This window comes from Hyla sarda, chromosome 4 (genome assembly GCF_029499605.1).
Source record: "Hyla sarda isolate aHylSar1 chromosome 4, aHylSar1.hap1, whole genome shotgun sequence".
Classification (NCBI taxonomy): Eukaryota; Metazoa; Chordata; class Amphibia; order Anura; family Hylidae; genus Hyla; species Hyla sarda.
In genome coordinates, this window is record NC_079192.1 from 174,091,779 (window position 1) to 174,107,639 (window position 15,861).

Here is a 15,861-nt window from a genome sequence, read left to right on the forward strand (position 1 = left end):
GTTTCCCCATATTAGGAAGGTAGCGGTTTCCCCACATTAGGAAGGTAGCAGTTTCCCCACATTAGCTAGGTAGCATGTTCCCCACATTAGGTAGGTAGCAGTTTCCCCACATTAGGTAGTAGCAGGCTCCCCACATTAGGTAGTAGCAGTTTCCCCACATTAGGTAGAAGCAGGTTCCCCACATTAGGTAGCAGCAGGTTCCCCACATTAGGTAGCAGCAGTTTTCCCACATTAGGTAGCAGCAGTTTCCCTACATTAGGTAGCAGCAGTTTCCCCACATTAGGTAGTAGCAGGCTCCCCACATTAGTGAGTAGCAGGTTCCCCACATTAGGTAGTAGCAGGCTCCCCACATTAGGTAGCATTTTCGTCCCCCCCACATATATACACACACAGACACACAAACGTACACACAAAGACACACACACATACACTAATACACACACAGACATACACCCACACATGCTTAATTGTGGCAGGCGCCGGTCGGTCTGTGCGCGCCGGGCCTATTTTAACGCAGGGGCCTGGAGCTGCCGCTCCATCCACCCCTACGTTAATCCGGCCCTGGATAAGTTATCTTTCACTACAGAAATCCTTTAACTTCAATGGGTATCAAAATCAGCTGCACAAAATATGCAGCAAAAATATACATCACATCCTGTACGTGTGAACATACCCTTAATGTGCAAATAATTTATAACATCAGTGTGATTGAAATTTGAATTGGCATCAACACCATCAATTGCAGTCATGGAGGAAATATCATACACTTTATTCAAGTCATTAACCCAGTCCCCAGTGTCTGTATTACGCCGAGCGCTCCGGGTCCCTGCTCCTCCCCGGAGCGCTCGCGGCGTCCCTCTCTCTGCAGCGCCCCGGTCAGACCCGCTGACCGGGAGCGCTGCACTGACACTGCCGGCGGGGATGCGATTCGCATAGCGGGACACGCCCACTCGCGAATCGCATCCCAAGTCACTCACCTGTCCCGGCCCCCGGCTGTCATGTCCTGGCGTGCGCGGCTCCACTCCTTAGGGCGCGCGCGCGCCAGCTCTCTAAGATTTAAAGGGCCAGTGCACCATTGATTGGTGCCTGGCCCAATCAGCCTAATTAGCTTCCACCTGCTCCCTGTCCATATTACCTCACTTCCCCTGCACTTCCTTGCCGGATCTTGTTGCCTTGTGCCAGTGAAAGCCTTTAGTGTTGTCCAAAGCCTGTGTTCCAGATCTCCTGCTATCCTCATTGACTACAAACCTTGCCGCCTGCCCCGACCTTCTGCTACGTCTGACCTTGCCTCTGCCTGGTCCTTCTGTCCCACGCCTTCTCAGCAGTCAGCGAGGTTGAGCCGTTGACGGTGGATACGACCTGGTTGCTACCGCCGCAGCAAGACCATCCCGCTTTGCGGCAGGCTCTGGTGAAAACCAGTAGCAACCCTAGAACCGGTCCACCGACACGGTCAACGCCAATCCCTCGCTGACACAGAGGATCCACATCCAGCTAGCCGAATCCTAACAGTCTGTGTTAACAAAGTGCTTATGTATAATAATATTCCACATGAACCTGTTAACATCAAGCATCGTGCGCAAACTATTTTGGGATAGGGAGAAGGAAAGTTCATTGGCGAGAACAGATAATTGAGCCCCAGAATAATACTTTCGCTGGCAAATAAAACACAGGGACAGTCTATTTCTTTGTTATGTACCAGGTACTGCGATTTGGACTAGTGGTGCTTAGCGTTTTTTGCAAAACTGGGGAATGAATGTGAGGGCGTGGGCACAAAAGATGAGGGCATTTCCAGAGTGAGGGAGCCAACACCCATAAACGGTTCCAGAGACTCGACAGGCGAGCCTGATGATTCTATATGTATTATATATCTGCTCACCTTGGAATTCTTTTTGGTTTTGCTTTTGTGATCATGGACCGTTTCTTTTCAATATAGACCGAGGTGTAGAAAATTTTGTATTGAGCTGCGGCCACTGGATGACCGATTTAGTAGTATCAATAAAAACTACATATCACTGCGAAAAAAAACATTCCTCATACTGCCCCATATATGCAAAAAAAAATATGAAGTTTAATACGTGTCAAAATTTGGAAATTTTATACATAATTTGTTCATTTTGTATTTTTGATAATTTCGTATACACTAATAAAACTAATACAAAGTGATCAAAAAGTCCAATCAAAACAAAAATGGTACCGATAAAAATTTCAGATCATGGCGCAAAAAATTTGCCCTCATACGGAAAAATAAAGTTCTAGGGGAAAGAAGATGAAAATTTTAAACTTACTAATTTTGGTTCATGTAGTTATTTTTTTGAAGTAGTAAAATAAAACCTATATAAATTAGGTATCCTTGCGACCTTATGGACCTACAGAATACAGATAAGGTGTCATTTTTACAGAAAAGTGCACTGCGTAGAATCAGGAGCCCCCAATGTGCTTGCCAGAGGTAGCCTGACTGCCATTAGGTACCAAGATGAGATCCTCAGACCCCTTGTGAGACCATATGCTGGTGCGGTTGGCCCTGGGTTCCTCCTAATGCAAGACAATGCTAGACCTCATGTGGCTGGAGTGTGTCAGCAGTTCCTGCAAGAGGAAGGCATTGATGCTATGCACTGGCCCACCCGTTCCCCGGACCTGAATCCGATTGAGCATATCTGGGACATCATGTCTTGCTCCACCCACCAACGCCATGTTGCACCACAGACTGTCCAGGAGCCACCTTATCAGGAGCATGCCCAGGCATTGTAGGTAGGTCATACGGGCACGTGGAGGCCACACACACACTACTGAGCCTCATTTTGACTTATTTTAAGGACATTACATCAAAGTTGTATCAGCCTGTAGTGTGGTTTTCCACTTTTTTTTTTTTTTTTATCTTTTATTTCTTTTAATAATAAAATTTACAAAACTACAATGTACGATTCAGATATACATAACAGCGCCAGTCAAAAAGAGGCCATATAGCCATACTTATACTTGTTTACATCTGAAAAGTATACATACTCATTATTAACACCCCTTCCTTCCCCATAACAATCTGCCCAGTATCACTTCTATCTTCCGGAACCACCCCTTGCCGATCCACATTGGCGAGGCACTAAGGAAAAACAGGATCTGTTGGAGGACCACCATCTTTACTATCGCCATCCTTTCTGACATCGAGAAAGGCATTTTAATCCATACTTCTACTCTCTTCACTAGACTATTTAATAGAGGGCGTATATTGTTAGTCACAAACCTATCATTTGAGCCTGCTATTTTTACTCCCAAATAGGGGAAACATTCGTTTTTTTTAGCACGGATAATCTTCCCACCATCTCCCCCATATCTTCATCTAGGGGGAGCATAGTAGATTTACTCCAGTTTATCTCCAACCCAGATAAAGGGGCAAATACATCGAACAACTTCATGATCCGGTGTATTTTTTCTTGTGGGTTAGTTACAAAAAGGAGGATGTCATCTGCAAATAGTAAAATCTTATTTATTTCTCCGTTTACTCCAAATCCCTCATAGAAACTGTTATCTCTTATCCAAGCCGCTAGGGGTTCAATATAAATTAAAAATAAAGAGGGTGAGAGGGGGCAACCCTGCCTTGTTCCTCTACTTACCGTATATACTCGAGTATAAGCCGAGTTTTTCAGCACGATTTTTCGTGCTGAAAACACCCCCCTCGGCTTATACTCGAGTGAACTCCCCCACCCGCAGTGGTCTTCAACCTGCGGACTTCCAGAGGTTTCAAAACTACAACTCCCAGCAAGCCAGGGCAGCCATCGGCTGTCCGGGCTTGCTGGGAGTTGTAGTTTTGAAACCTCCGGAGGTCCGCAGGTTGAAGACCACTGCGGCCTTCAACATCATCCAGCCCCCTCTCACCCCCTTTAGTTCTGAGTACTCACCTCCGCTCGGCGCTGGTCCGGTCCTGCAGGGCTGTCCGGTAAGGAGGTGGTCCGGTGAGGAGGTCGTCCGGTGGGATAGTGGTTCCGGGCTGCTATCTTCACCGGGGAGGCCTCTTCTAAGCGCTTCGGGCCCGGCCTCAGAATAGTCACGTTGCCTTGACAACGACGCAGATGCGTCGTTGTCAAGGCAACGGCTCTATTCCGGGCCGGAAGCGCGGAGAAGAGGCGCCCCCGGTGAAGATAGCAGCCCGGACCACCTCCTCACCGGACCACCTCCTTACCGGACAGCCCTGCAGGACCGGACCAGCGCCGAGCGGAGGTGAGTACTCAGAACTAAAGGGGGTGAGAGGGGGCTGGATGATGTTGAAGGCCGCAGTGGTCTTCAACCTGCGGACCTCCGGAGGTTTCAAAACTACAACTCCCAGCAAGCCCGGACAGCCGATGGCTGCCCGGGCTTGCTGGGAGTTGTAGTTTTGAAACCTCTGGAGGTCCGCATGTTGAAGGCCGCAGTGGTCTTCAACCTGCGGACCTCCGGAGGTTTCAAAACTACAACTCCCAGCAAGCCCGGACAGCCGATGGCTGCCCGGGCTTGCTGGGAGTTGTAGTTTTGAAACCTCTGGAGGTCCGCAGGTTGAAGACCACTGAGGGCGAATGATGAGAAGAGGATGATGAAGGGGGGGGGGTGTGGGGATGATGAAGGGGGGTGGGGATGATGAAGGGGGGGGGGGGTGTGGGATGATTACAAGGGGATGATGAAGGGGGGATGTGTGGGATGATAAGGGGATGTGTGGGATGATGACAAGGGAATGATGAAGGGGGGATGTGTGGGATGATAAGGGGATGTGTGGGATGATGACAAGGGGATGATGAAGGGGGGATGTGTGGGATGATGACAAGGGGATGATGAAGGGGGGATGTGTGGGATAAGGGGATGTGTGGGATGATGACAAGGGGATGATGAAGGGGGGATGTGTGGGATAAGGGGATGTGTGGGATGATGACAAGGGGATGATGAAGGGGGGATGTGTGGGATGATGACAAGGGGATGATGAAGGGGGGATGTGTGGGATGATAAGGGGATGTGTGGGATGATGACAAGGGGATGATGAAGGGGGGATGTGTGGGATGATAAGGGGATGTGTGGGATGATGACAAGGGGATGATGAAGGGGGGATGTGTGGGATGATGACAAGGGGATGATGAGGATGTTAATGACGGGTCTGGATGATGACAGGGGGGGATGAGGTATTTCCCACCCTAGGCTTATACTCGAGTCAATAACTTTTCCTGGGATTTTGGGTTGAAATTAGGGGTCTCGGCTTATACTCGGGTCGGCTTATACTCGAGTATATACGGTAGTTTGAATGGGTAGGAGGGAATTCCATCCACCACTACACTCGCCTACGGATTAGTATACAATAACTGAATATAACTAAAAAATCTTGGGCCCACCCCCACCTTCCTCAAAACTTCCCAAAGTGGTTTTCCACTTTGATTTTGAGTGTGACTCGATATCCAGACCTCCATGGGATGATAAATTTGATTTCCATTGATAATTTTTGTGTGATTTTCTTGTCAGCATATTCAACTATGTAAAGATGAAAGTATTTCATACGATTAGTTCATTCAGATCTAGGATGTGTTATTTTAGTGTTCCCTTTATTTTTTGAGCAGTGTATTATTTCATACCTTAATAATGCTGCACACCGCCCTTGTTTGGTCCCCTGAGGAAGTTAATGTGCCAAAGTGTACATGACGCATGTGCAGAAACCCGTTGAGATGAGGACGCTATTGTGCACTGTATGAGCATTATTATTGTTATGTGCGGTTGGACCAATCTCTAATATTGTGACCTACGGACCTTTACACAAGTATTTGTGTCTGTGATCATACTGTTAATGGTAGATGGGTGATTCCTGAAATAGGAATACAATTTGTATCTATTTATCATTATTTTGGGAATCACATCTTCTGCACTATTAGGTGATTTTTAAAGAAGATATTAAAAGTAAAGTCTTAGTACAGCACCTCGATTTATTGTTTGCATATTTTTGTCTTTTGAAGGTCGGAATACCAGGCTGCAGGAGGCCGAGCTGCTGTGTTAACTGATCAGCACCCTGATTTTCTCTCCAGCTTGTTAGCTTTTCTGTCTTACTATAGAAGAGTCCTTAAGGAGTAGTCTACTGCAGACTATTCCCACTCTGTTGTGCCCAGGCTGAAAAAAAAATAGAAAACAAACTTTCACTTCCTGCATTTCCCCGGACCACCGCTACAACTGATCGGCCTTCTGCCTTTTTCCATGTGCACAGATCGTCACACGGCGCTCAGCCTATCACCGGCCGCAGCGATGTCCTTCCTCGGCCGGTCATAGGCTGAGCGACGTGGGACGATCGGTGCACACAGAAGAAGGCAGAATATCAGACCGGAGGACCACTTTGCTGCTATTCCTGTGAAACACCTAAAGGGTTAACAAACTTACTGAATGTCATTTTGAATACTTTGAGGGGTGCAGTTTTTATAATGGGGTAATTTATTGGGTATTTTTTAATATGAAGGCCCTTCAAATCCACTTCAAAACTGAACTGGCCCCTGAAAAATTCTGATTTTGAAAATTTTGTGAAAAATTGGAAAATTGCTTCTGAACTTTGAAGCCCTCTGATGTTTTCCAAAAGTAAAAACATGTCAACTTTATGATGCAAACATAAAGTAGACATATTGTATATGTGAATCAAAATATTATTTATTTAGAATGTTTATTTTCCTTACAAGCAGAGAGCTTCAAAGTTAGAAAAATGCTAAATTTTCAATTTTTTCATCAAATTTTGGAATTTTTCACCAAGAAATGATGCAAGTATCGACAAAAATTTACCAATAACATAAAGTAGAATATGTCACGAAAAAACTGTCTCGGAATCAGAATGAAAAGTAAAAGCATCCCAGAGTTATTAATGCTTAAAGTGACAGTGGTCAGAATTTAAAAAAATGCTCCCATCCTAAGGGTTATAATGGGCTCCGTCCCCAAGGAGTTAAAAATGTCCCTTCAAGAAAATTTACATGTGGATGCAGAAAACGAGTTCCCATACCTTTGCTGGGGAGAACATCTAAGGAAAGTTTTTTGAAGACCACCCACTATCCAAACATTTTAAAGATTTTAAACATTTTAGTGCCAAAACTCAAAATTTATAGAGCTCGAGAAAGCAGATCAAAGGTGTTGTAAGGGGGATTATATCAGCCATTTGTCAAGACTTGACTCCAGATAGATTTTCAGCTAAGCACATTAGCACCAAAAGCAAAGAAGAACAGTTTGTAATTTAGGAATAAAGAAATTAAAGTGTTACTACATAACCATACAGTAATTGATGCACTGTTTCCTTACAGATTGCATTACCACCTTTTGGGTACAAAATTTAAAGGATATGCATATTACTTGTTACCTGATTTTTTAAAACTCTTAATATTGCTTCCTTTTTATAGTGATAAAACATTTGTCTTACTTTCTGACAATGCTTTAATTACAGTACATTTGACTTTTTCACATTGTTTTGTTGCAGACTTCCGCCATCCTTCTCAATTATAAACAGATGCTTACCTAGCCCCAGTCCCCCGTTTGGTTTGTTGCAGATCCCGTTCTCCTCAATGCCGTCCCAGTTTCTTCTGTGCTTTCTTCTTCAGAGAAAAGCAGCTTGCTGTGGGACCTTCTGGCACAGCTAATCACTGGCAACAGCGATGTCCTGTCTTAGCCGGTGATTGGCTGAGCAGGAAGGTCTTTCAACTAGCTCCTCGTCTCTGACGAAGGAAGCACAGAGAAGACATCAGAACCTGCGGCAGACGTACAGGGACTGAGGCTAAGTAAGCATCAGGTTTTTTTGCTTGTTGGTTTCCCCCGCATCCCGACACCATATTAAGGGGGATGGGAATGAAATGGGAGTGTGTAAAATGGAGAGTTGACATGAAATGGAGAGGATGTGAAATGGAGGGTGAACAAGAAATGGAGGGGATGTAAAATGTGGGGTGGACATGAAATGAAGGAGATGTAAAATGGGGGGGGGGGGGCATGTCATAGAAAAATGGAGAGATTTCGCAATTTATTTAACAATTTGCAATTGAAATCGCAAGATTTACCTCCATAATCACAATACAACATTTCCCCATATTGGGCAGCATTAGTTTTATAACAATATTATTATTACATATTATTTATATTGATATTCACCTTTACTTTATCATTGATATTAGCACATGCTTTATATTTTTGTGTATAACACCTTCCTGTCTTCAGTTTTTTTAATTATCTTTATTTATATTTACATATATTTTTTTCCATTTCTATTTTTACTTTACTTTTACTTTATTTTTACTATTTTTTTTTTAAACTGTAGTTTTTATTGAAGAATTTTCATAGATACAAATCAAAAAAAGAAAAACACAGCGGAAACATGATAGGGGCCAAAACCCGTTAACAAACAAGGCTAAACAAGGGACTATATTCGCCAGTGAGAAACTCAGGACAGACTAGAGAAGCGACTAAGTTGCTCCACCAACCTCTAGGACATACATGGGGATCCAAGGGAAAATTCCCTAGGACCACAAATGAGGGAGGGGAGGAAAGGGAACACAGACCAAAGGATGGACAGAGACCAACAAAAAATTACAACAACACACACAGGGAGGCAAAGAAGGAAAACGAGAGAGAAAAGAGGGCAAGAGAGAGGAGAGAGTCAAGGTGGTTGCCTATCTGAAAAACGGTCCCAGGGTTCCCAGACTGAGAGAAACAAAGGTATAGAGTTGTTCAGGGAAGCCGTTAAGGATTCTACAGAACGAATTTCCCGTACTCAGGATAAGAGGTCAGATTCAGGGGGGGGGGGGGTTCCTCTTCCAGCATTTGGCAATGAGGGTCTTGGCAGCTAAGACTATGTGCACGAAGAGCTTGAATAATTTCTTAGATAGCTCAGGGTAAGAAAGCTGGAGAAGATAAGTAAGAGGATCGAGAGGGACCAACACTCCCAATACATCAGACAGTAATCTCTGAAGATATGAAACACCATACCCAAACCAACCCCACAACGCCAGCATTGGGGGGGGGGGATGTCAAGGTTCAACCTATTTAACAGCTCAGGAGTATGATACCACCCCATAAGCAGTTTGTATTGGGTTTCCTTATAAGCCATACAAATAGATGCCTTAGAGGCCCTCTCCCAGATAACCCTCCACTGAGGAAGAGTAATGGTAGTGTTTAGAGCAACTTCCCAACGACCCATATAGCGGTGTGACACCAGGATACCCACAAGAGCTTGAAAAAGCAAAGAGTAGATGTTGGAGAGAAGGCCCCTCGCCTGAGGCCCGCCACGGCATAACCTCTCAAACCCAGTAGGCATAGAAATCACAGAGGAGCCGGTGGTAGAGGACAGAAAATGTTGTAGCTGCAAATAATGAAAGCGTTCAGATGAGAGGAGATCCCACCAAGATTGCAATTGAGAGAAGGGAAGAAGTGAGTTGAGAGATGGTCTACAACATCTGCCCAACAAAAAAGGCCCCTAGAACCCCACTCCCATACCATGACTGCAGAGAGGCCAGAAGGAAAGTTAGGGTAATAAAGAAAAGATCGAAGAGGGGGAGAATAGCTTAAATTTCACAGAACAATAGCCCCAGACATACTTAGAGAACGCCATTGGGCCCAATAAGGGGGATAGAGAGACAGTGGATGCAGGAGGGGACCAGAGCAGTGTATTGGGGTGGAAAGGGGCTAACCAAAGCTTTTCTAGTTCCATCCATCAGCTGTAGGCATGATAGGACGACCACGCTGCAAGATGGCGCAGATGGGCAGCCCAGTAGTACTTAATCACATCTGGGACTGCATGACCCCCAGACATCTTACCAGCCATCATGACAGACATAGGGAGTCTATGCCGCTTTCCGTCCCAAATGAATTTAAAAATGGCCGTTTGAAACGAGCAAAGTGCGGACAGTGGCACCTTAACTGGCAATGTTTTAAAAAACGACAGCAGTTTCGGAAGTATGGTCATTTTCACCACCGCAATACGCCCAAAAAAAGGATTTATACTGTGTGTGCCACTTCTCCAGAAGAGCACAGAGGTCCCTAAAAAGGGGGAGATAGTTAGTAGAATAAAGCAAGGAATAGCGAGAAGTGATAAAGCTCCCCAGGTACTTGATAGCAGTGGGAGACCATTTGAAAAATAGTTGGAGTGAAGAAGATTGGAGAGAGACAGGGGAAAATTCAGAGGCAGTGCCTTTGACTTAGAGAGGTTGACCTTATAGCCAGAAACCTCACCATAAGCATGGAGGGCCCTATAAAGACTAGGGAGAGAGAGCAAGGGACGAGTGAGAGTAAGTAGCACATCATCAGTAAAGAGGCAGATCTTGAAGTCCCTGTTGTGCAAAGGAATGCCAGTGATGTCAGGGGCGCCTCGGATCATAGCGGCCAGAGGCTCTATATACAGTGCAAAAACTAGGGGGGATAACGGTCAGCCCTGAGTCCCGTTGAACAAAGGGAAGGTGGGAGAGGGAGCATGAGGGAGTTTGAGAGAGGCAGTAGGAAAGGAGTAAAGACCCTGCAGTGCAGTCAAGAAGTTACCCGTGATACCGAACTTCTGAAGGGTAGTGAAAAGAAATGGCCACCCCAGTCTATGAAATGCCTTCTCGGCATCCAGGCTAAGTAGGAGCGCCTGGTGAGACCTTCGATTGAGCAGGTCAACAATGTCCACCACCCTCCTGGTGTTATCTCCACCCTGGCGACAGGGGATAAACCCAACCTGGTCCTTATGGATCAGTGAGGGGAGAAAAGAGCTAAGTCGGACCACCAACACCTTAGAGAACATTTTCAAGTCAGAATTAAGGAGGGCGATGGGCCGATAACTAGAGAAATCGTGTGGATCCTTGCCAGGTTTGGGTATCAAGGTGATGAGAGAATGCAAAAAAGACTGGGGGATCTCATCCCCCCATAAAAGAGTTAAAGAGAGGAACAAGTTTAGGCACTAGGATAGAAGAGAAAGTCTTGCTGTAGAGGTATGAGAAGCCATCTGGGCCAGGGGAACGGCTAGTAGGAAGGGACTTTAGAACATCCGAGAGTTCTTCCCCAGTGATTGGTGCATTGAGAACATCCCAATCGGCCCCTGACAAAGCAGGTAAGCCACACCGTCAAAGATAAGAATCAAGGGCCGCAGCCTGTTCCCCCGGGTCAGATGGAAGCTGAGAAGGAAGGGAGTAGACTTTAATATTGTAGTTAACAAAGAGGCGAGAAATATCAGCTGGATGGTAGTGGAGAACACCAGGAGAGTCTTTTAAAGCTGAGGGAGACTGAGCAACCACCCAGTCACGGAGGCGCCCGGCCAACATCGTATGCGCTTTGTTACCCTTCTCGTAGAAGTGTTGCTTTACAAATAGCAGTTGATGTTCAACTCTATGAAGGGCCAGGTCACCCAACCGCCCCTGGGCCGCCACCAGACTCTGCAAAGTTAGTAGGGAGGGAGCAGACAGTAAGAGTGCTTCTAGGCGGGCGATCTCCGTCTGGAGTTCCCGAGAGCAAGCCAGAGCATCACGCTTAAGCCTTGAGCCCAAAGCTATACAATGACCACGGACAACAGATTTATGAGCCTCCCAGAGGATAGCCTGAGAGGGAACCGAGCCCTCATTATAAGCAAAATAGTCAATGATACACTTCTGTATCGACTTCCGGGAAGGCAGCAATTTAAGAAGGGAGTCATTCAGTCGCTAGTGACAGGTGCGGAGAGAGGAAGGGGAGGAGGAAAAGGGCAGAAGTACAGGACAGTGATCACACCAAGAAATGGGGTCGAGGGAGGCAGCAGAGAGCATGCGCACCATGGCGAGATTACCGAAAAAATTATCAATGCGCGTATGGAATTTATGGGGATGAGAATAAAAACTAAAAGAACCAGTACGCCAATGCTGAAGCCAAGAACACCGAAGCGGACCAAGGCATGGGCAGTCCATTTCTACGGCCTCAAGAGGGGTTGTGGAAGAACACCACCAAAAGGACAACAACTTTGGCCATAGCAAGGGAACACAGGATAACAAAAACAAAAACCCGTTGGTGACCAAATAATGCTAAAACACTGTAAAAATGGGGAACAATTAGCAACAATGTAGAAAAGCAGAGAGGGGAGACCCCTCTTCGTCCCATAGACATCAGTGATAAAGCAGAGAGGCACAGCCAACATCTCTGGGGGGTGCCGATGGGAAGCACCCAAGGCTGGAGGGGGGGGGGGGGACTTCCGCTGGGTTCCAGACCGACGGGGCTGGACAGGCTGCCAGGGCGGAGGCAGGGGAGGCGGAGGAGACATCAGATCCCAGTCTTTCATCTTAGGAACCAGCAGAAGGCCTGGAGGTCAATAAAGGTGTGTAGAACAGCAGAGCGTCCCTCTCTACGTGCATGCAGTCCAAATGGAAAAGCCCATTTACATGGCACATGGTGGGATCGAAGGACTTCTAAGAGGGGCTGTAGCATCCGGCGTTTCCTGAGAGTCAGCAAGGATAAGTCCTGATAGAGTTTGATCGGGGGCTCATCGAAGTCAAAAGTACGCAGAGATCTAGCTTTAGCCATGATGGCCTTCTTAACTTGAAAATCATGCACACAACAGATGACATCACGTGGTGTGCCCGTAGCAGATTTAGGGCGTAGCGCTCTGTTTAATCTTATGGGAAGGAGGTTCACCAAGAATAAGGTTAAAGATGGCGTCCAGGGTAACAAAAAGGTCCTCCTCAGGGGTGGCCTCCGGCAGTCCCCTCACTCTGATGTTATTGTGCCTCCCCGTGTTATCAAGATCCTCAACATGAGCATGGAAATTTCCAAGAAAATCCTTTTGGGAAGCAATAGTGGAATGTAGTTGTGCAATATACGCCCTTGTATGATCATAGGCATCCTCTAAGCCATCCACTCGGTCTGAAACATGCTGGAGATCCTGGCGCATATCAGAGATCTCTGCCCGACAAGCATCCCTAACTTCAGCGATGAGAGAGCGAAAGTCCTCCTTTGTTGGAATTTGGGAAAGAAGCTGGTGCAAGTCAGGAAATGCAGAGGAAGGCACTGAAAAACCCGAGCAGGGTAGGCCAGAGCCAGGTAGAGCTTCCCTGGAGGGCGAGGCTGGAGCCAATCCCGTAGTCAGGGAAGGCTTAGGTAGGGAGCCAGGCGTCCCAGGGGGGACTTTTGGAGAGCGCCAGCAGACAACATGGTGGAGTGACGGATCCTCTGCGGCTTAGGCGGGTGAGCAGGCATGTAGCAGGTAGCTAGGGGGTCCAGAGGTGCAGGTGAGGAGACCCCCCAAAGGTGCAGAGGACAGCTCAATACCCTCAATGGGGTGCACTGAGTGGGGATGCTGAGCAGGGGGAAACAGCTGCAGACAGCAAGAAACTCTTCAGAGGGGATGTGCGGTCTCCCACTAGCAAGGCCCCAGATGTAAGTTAAGGAGGGCCGCAGGGAGGTGCAGGAGAGGGCGCAGCCGGATGGGACAAGGAGGCAGCACAAAGTAGGTCAGCAGGCCTGGGGGGAGAGCCCCCTGTCACACTCACCGGCAGGTCGAGCAGCACCGCAGCCACAGGAGAGCCAGTGTCAGAGGCAACAGCCAGGAGCGAGTCCTGATTCAGCGCAGAAGCGCTGCACACAGACCGAGGAGCCGGGGATCAAGGCACAGTCAGAGAAGTGGAGGTAAACGGGAGTGGGGGCGGCCCCGAAGTCTCCAAATGTAGCGGGCAGCAGGAGGAGGAGTGATCCGGCTGTGTGAGAAGGCGGCTTCCAGAGCAGGACCGCAGTCCCAGAGCGGGGCCTTTAATGGCGGACTCCGAGTGCAGGGCTGAGGTGGGAGGGAGATGCTAGAGATGCTGCAGGGTGCCGGAGGCAGGAATAGTCAGTCTAGCAGGTGCAGAAGGGTTCCTGGAACGCCGTGAGTTCTTCCCCATGAAGAAGCAGGGTCACCAGGGCTATTGTGGAGCTAATTCGCGTCCGGTAGAGCAGGAGCATCACTAACACGTGTCCATCTTAGACGGCGCCAAGCCACGCCCCCATTTTTACTTTCATTTAAATTTTTTATTATTTATAGTTATATTTATTTTCATAATTTTTTGTTCATTTATTTATACCCTATATCACTTTATTTCATCACTTCCATTTTCACACTAATTTTTAATTTCATTCACTTCTCCTCTATTTCTCTCCACTTATAATCTAATCAATGGCACTCATTCACACTGTATTCACACTTCATATTTCATTTTGTTCACTGTGTGTGCCTTAGTATGCAGTGAGTCACGTGGTGTCGGGTTTGGATTGAGTCTGGTGCGCCTGCTCAAGTTTGTTTACCAGTAGTCTGTTTACTCGGTCACATGCTCAAGCTGGTCAAATGCACAAGCTGCCGGCGCCTGCGCTCCTGGCTCTTCCAATCACGTGGTTGCATATAGCGATCATGTGATATGTCACATGACCGCAGGAGATGGCGGTAGTGCTGACTCCGGCGTTCCGTGACACTGCTTCTACACAGGCATGGCATGATACATCAGGTGTATGTTATCAGAGGTATTTTTATCTTATTACCGGCAGATGGGATGGCCTAGCCCTATGATTGGATGATATGTATGTCGATCTTTGAGGTCCCAATTATATTGGTGTATGATGGCTATATATGGGAAGGTGGGCGGTTGGAAAGTCACGCCCCCTGAGGAAGCCTTTTGTGCAGCGAAACGATCGTTGAGGTTGTGTAGGTAAGGTCTGGCATCCTGTGTTGTCTTCTTCTCCCTGCCATTGCAGATAGTTGTTTACATTTTCACTATGCACTTTTTGTATGCTTTTGTGGCAACTAGAGATGCGCGAATCGAAGCTGACGAACCCGAATTTGTTACGAATTTCATTAAATATTCAACTTGCAACAAATGCAAATATCACCGCGATTCTGTCGCATGAATCGCTTCATTAAACTCCATTTACTGCGGTCCAGGCTCCAAGGCATCTAAAATGGCAGATCCACATGTCAGTACATGGGGCAAGGAAGGCGGGAAGAGAGGTAGCCGACATGACCCTGAATCACATGCAGGATGCAGCCTATAAGCAGCCAGTCACCCCTGTGATGTCACAGCCCTATATATTCGGCAGCCATTTTGCGGCTCGTCATATCATTCATTACACTGCATAGAGATAGGACGGACATTGCTGTGTATGTGTTAGGGTATATTCACACTATGGATTAGTAGCTGAATCTTCACTCGTGGAATTCAGCGAGCAGAGATTCAACCTGGTAGCCGGCGTCGGCGGTAGGACCGCGCTGCACTGCTCCATCACCATTGACGGCTATGCAGTGCTCGCGGACTTCAGCGCAAGGAATGAACATGTTCTTTCTTTGGGCGGAACAATTTCAGCGACAGAATTGTCCGCCGCTGAAATTCCACAGTGTGAACGGGACTCGCGGAAGACCGATTCACACAGATGCTAACGTTCACTGTGCAGAATTTCACTTGCGGAATTCCGTGAGCGGAATTACGCAGTGTGAACGTACCCTTACACAGAAAAGCTTGTTGCAGCAGCATTTCACCTCTTAGTCACCTCAGACTTCTACACAGAGCACAGCGTATTTGCACAGAAATTAATTCTTAATGCAGCGATTAACCCCTCAGTCACTGTGAACAGCATTGGGTCTGTAGGTGCAGAAGTGAATGTGTTATGTTTTTTAGAAGGAGAGGAGGAAAAGACAAAAGTGCAAAAACGAAAATTGGGCTCATCCTTATGGTCAAAATGGGCTTCATCACCAAGGGGTTCATTTTTTCTCCCTTGTGTTTTTCTATTGAGGAATTGAAGGAGAAAAATAACACTCAAAGTCTACGGGGGTAAAAAGTGCCATAGTCTCGGCATGCGTCAATTTTTGGAAACAGCCACTGAGCCAAATAATGCCAAATGAAAAAAATAAAATAAAAAATAAGCCAAATGGAATTTGCTTTAATAATGTCCTAT